Source organism: Cherax quadricarinatus, chromosome 70, assembly GCF_038502225.1.
Source record: "Cherax quadricarinatus isolate ZL_2023a chromosome 70, ASM3850222v1, whole genome shotgun sequence".
Classification (NCBI taxonomy): domain Eukaryota; kingdom Metazoa; phylum Arthropoda; class Malacostraca; order Decapoda; family Parastacidae; genus Cherax; species Cherax quadricarinatus.
Genome location: NC_091361.1, coordinates 10566137 through 10570254, shown reverse-complemented (window position 1 = coordinate 10570254; position 4118 = coordinate 10566137).

Here is a 4118-nt window from a genome sequence, read left to right as displayed (position 1 = left end):
CCATAGGATGGAAAAGGATCGTGATAGGGGCTTCTTGCAGTTCTTGATGAACACGGAGTTCCATGAGTCTGGCCCTGGGGCAGAGTGCATGGGCATGTCATTTATCGCCTGTTCGAAGTCATTTGGCGTCAGGATAACATCGGATAGGCTTGTGTTAACCAAATTTTGTGGCTCTCTCATAAAAAAATAATTTTGATCTTCGACTCTCAGTCTGGTTAGCGGCTTGCTAAAAACTGAGTCATGTTGGAACTTGAGTAGCTCACTCATTTCCTTGCTGTCATCTGTGTAGGACCCATCTTGTTTAAGTAGGGGCCCAATACTGGACGTTGTTCTCGACTTTGATTTGGCATAGGAGAAGAAATACTTTGGGTTTCTTTCGATTTCATTTATGGCTTTTAGTTCTTCCCGCAATTCCTGACTCCTATAAGATTCCTTTAGCTTGAGTCCGATGCTTGCTATTTCTCTGACCAGTGTCTTCCTACGCATTTCAGATATATTGACCTCTTTTAGCCGCTCTGTTATTCTTTTCCGTCGCCTGTAAAGGGAGCGCCTGTCTCTTTCTATTTTACATCTACTCCTCCTTTTTCTTAGAGGAATAAGCCTTGTGCATACATCGAGTGCCACCAAGTTAATCTGTTCTAGGTATAAGTTGGGGTCTGTGTTGCTTAGTATATCTTCCCAGCTTATATCGGTTAGGACTTGGTTTGCTTGGTCCCACTTTATGTTTTTGTTATTGAAGTTGAATTTGGTGAATGCTCCCTCGTGACTAGTCTCATTATGTCGGTCTGGGGCTCCACGCATACATGTCTGAACCTCAATTATGTTGTGATCTGAGTATATTGTTTTTGATATGGTGACATTTCTTATCAGATCATCATTGTTAGTGAAGATGAGGTCTAGTGTATTCTCCAGTCTAGTAGGCTCTGTTATTTGCTGGTTTAAATTGAATTTTGTGCAGAGAGTTAAAAGCTCGTGTGAGTGTGAGTTTTCATCAGAGCTGCCTCCTGGTGTTATTACTGCAACAATATTATTTGCTATATTCCTCCATTTTAGGTGCCTTAAGTTGAAATCCCCCAGGAGCAAGATGTTGGGTGCAGGAGCTGGAAGATTTTCCAGACAGTGGTCAATTTTTAACAGCTGTTCCTGGAATTGCTGGGATGTTGCATCCGGAGGCTTGTAGACTACCACAATGACTAGGTTTTGGTTCTCGACCTGGGAAAAGTCAAAACAATGTTCACTGCCATCCTTGATAATACTGCACCAGTTAAAGAGATTAAGATTAAACGAAGAACTGAACCCTGGATGACTGCTGAGATATTAGATAATGTGAAATTCACTGATTAGTTGCTAAAAAGATTTAAGATAAACAGGCAGGATATTGTAGCTCTAAATGAATTCCAGAGAGTTATAAACAGAGTACAAAAACTCATAAAAGGAGCAAATTCAAGATACTATTGCTCAAAAGTTGAAGAGCAAAAGAATAACCCCAGAAAGCTCTGGCAAAAAATAAAACAGTTGGGTTATAGCCATAAACTTGCAGTTAGATCTAACATAGTACTAAATATTGATAATGACTTATGCCGCAAGACAACTAAAGTGGCAAATTGTTTTAATTCATACTACACTTCTGTTGCATCAACACTAATAAGTAAACTGCCAGTTGCATCTAATTCCTTTAACACAGAATGATAAACTTAAAAACATATTACGTTAATAAGGGCGTCACCCCGAACAGTTGCCAACTAGTAGGTGTATCTTAGGGCTTCGTGCGTAAAGAACTAAGTAAATTAAGTAGAACTAAGAGTATCGGTCCCGATAACATTCCGCCTAAGTTCCTCAAAGATGGCACCTCTGAATTACCAGTTCTCATTGCGCACATAATAAATTTGTCCATAGCCACAAATACTGTCCCAGGAGGATTCAAAGAGGCCAGAGTTACTCCTATCTTCAAGAAAAATAGTAGATATGATGTCAGCAACTATAGGCCTGTTAGTCTACTCAGTGTGATGCCCAAAATTCTAGAGAAGGTGGTATACTGTCAAGTAGTTAAGTATCTTAATGACAAAAAACATTCTCCATAGTTACCAGTCTGGTTTTAGCAGATCTTTTTCAGCCGACACCTCCCTAATTAATTTGATGGACTACCTGAGAACTGAAATATCGCTAGCGAATTTCATAGAAATGGTAACCTTAGACTTGCAAAAGCCGTCGATACAATCAACCACAATATATTATGTAATAAAACGGTTTAAGTTTTATCTGAGCAACAGGAAACAAACTGTCAAGATCAACAACACAGAATCAGTACCCATGCCGATAAAATGTGGGGTTCCTCAGAGTAGTATCCTGGATCCTTTGCTATTCTTGTGCTGTGTGAATGACATGCCTATCAGTGTAAAATGCAAGCTTCTACTGTACGCAGATGATAGAGCTTTGTTAGTATCAGGTAAAGACCCACAAGACATTGCTAATGTACTGTCACTAGAACTAGAGTCCTATAGCAAATGGTTGGTAGACAACAAACTATCACTACATCTTGGGAAAACAGAAGCCATACTCTTCGGCACGAAACAAACTGAAAAGGGTAAATAATTTTCATGTCTAGTGTAATGGGGAACCTATTATTTCAGTAAATTCAGTGAAATACCTGGGAATCCCTTTGAACCAAGCATGTCAGAAGAACTAATTGGGAACAATGTAGTAAAGAAAGCGAATGCCAGACTAAAGTCCCTCTACAGACAGTCACAGTATCTACCAGCTGAGGCTCGCAGGACCTTGTGTCTAACCCTTATACAGTGTATTATAGACTACTCTTGCTCTTCATGGTACTCTGCCTTAATAAAAAAAAAATGAAAGGTAAGCTACAAATCACCCAGAACAAATGGTGAGAGTCATTCTGGACTTGGGTCCAAGAGAACTTGTAGGCCAGAATGAATTATAACAACTGGACATGCTGAATGTTGAAGACAGAGTAAATCACCTAAAGCTAAATTACGTTTATAAAACTGCGCACAACCGTCAACCAGTGTCCCCAATATCTTACTGCCAATTTTGTTAATTAAGGCCGGGAACCAATGCAATTACGAAACTAGGGAAGGGAGAACAACTTTGCAGTACCTAGAGTCACTGGTCAACCGTCGAAGACATTTTTCTATTCAGCAATAAAAGAGCGGAATAGACTGCCTGCACATGTCAAAACCTGTCATAGTATAAGCCAGTTCAAGAAGATAGCCAAACTGTACCTCATGAATAAGGCTACAGATAGATGCTCCGTGGCTTGGTGGCTAAAGATCTAGCTTCACACGGTGAGGGTCCGGGTTCAGTTCCCAGGGAGGGTAGAAACATAGGGAGTGTTTCTTTACACTGGTTGTCTATGTTCACCCATCAGTAAAATGGGTACCTGGGTGTTAGTCGACTGGTGTGGGTCGCGTCCTGGAACAAAACTGACCTAATTTGCCCGAAATGCTCTGTATCTACCTCATCCGCTAGGAAAATGATAGGATGGATAATGAGAACCTTCAAAACTAGGGACACCAAGCCCATGATGATTCTCTTCAAATCGCTTGTGCTCTCTAGGCTGGAATACTGCTGTACACTAACTGCCCCCTTCAAGGCTGGCGACTTTGCAGACCTGGAGAGTGTACGAAGAACTTCCACTGCACACAATCATATTCTATTCATACATTTTATTTGGACATGATATATAGTTGTACAATGAATTAGAGTAGTTGGGTGAACATGCCAAAAGCCCCTTGTATGCAGAGCATTATGGACAGGCTTAAAATTAACTTAAAATTAACAGGCAATGAAAGGTTCAATGTTAAAAATTAAAGTAAAAAATTTACAATATGAAGTACAATTGAGTATTTTAAACAATGAAATTTGAACATATCGATACTGAAGCATTATAGTGGTACAAATTGTCGCATTACAAAGTAAAACAAAAGATGATCAATTTGCCATATGTTGTCTAGAATTTTTAAGATTTAAGTAATTGGGAGAATTATTGGTAATGTTAAATAATGACTGTTGATTATTTAGTCCTGGGCGAGTAAGTGGTTTTTTCGAAGAGTCTTTAATTGATTTTCAGGCCTGGTTACTTTTGTATGTTCTGGTAA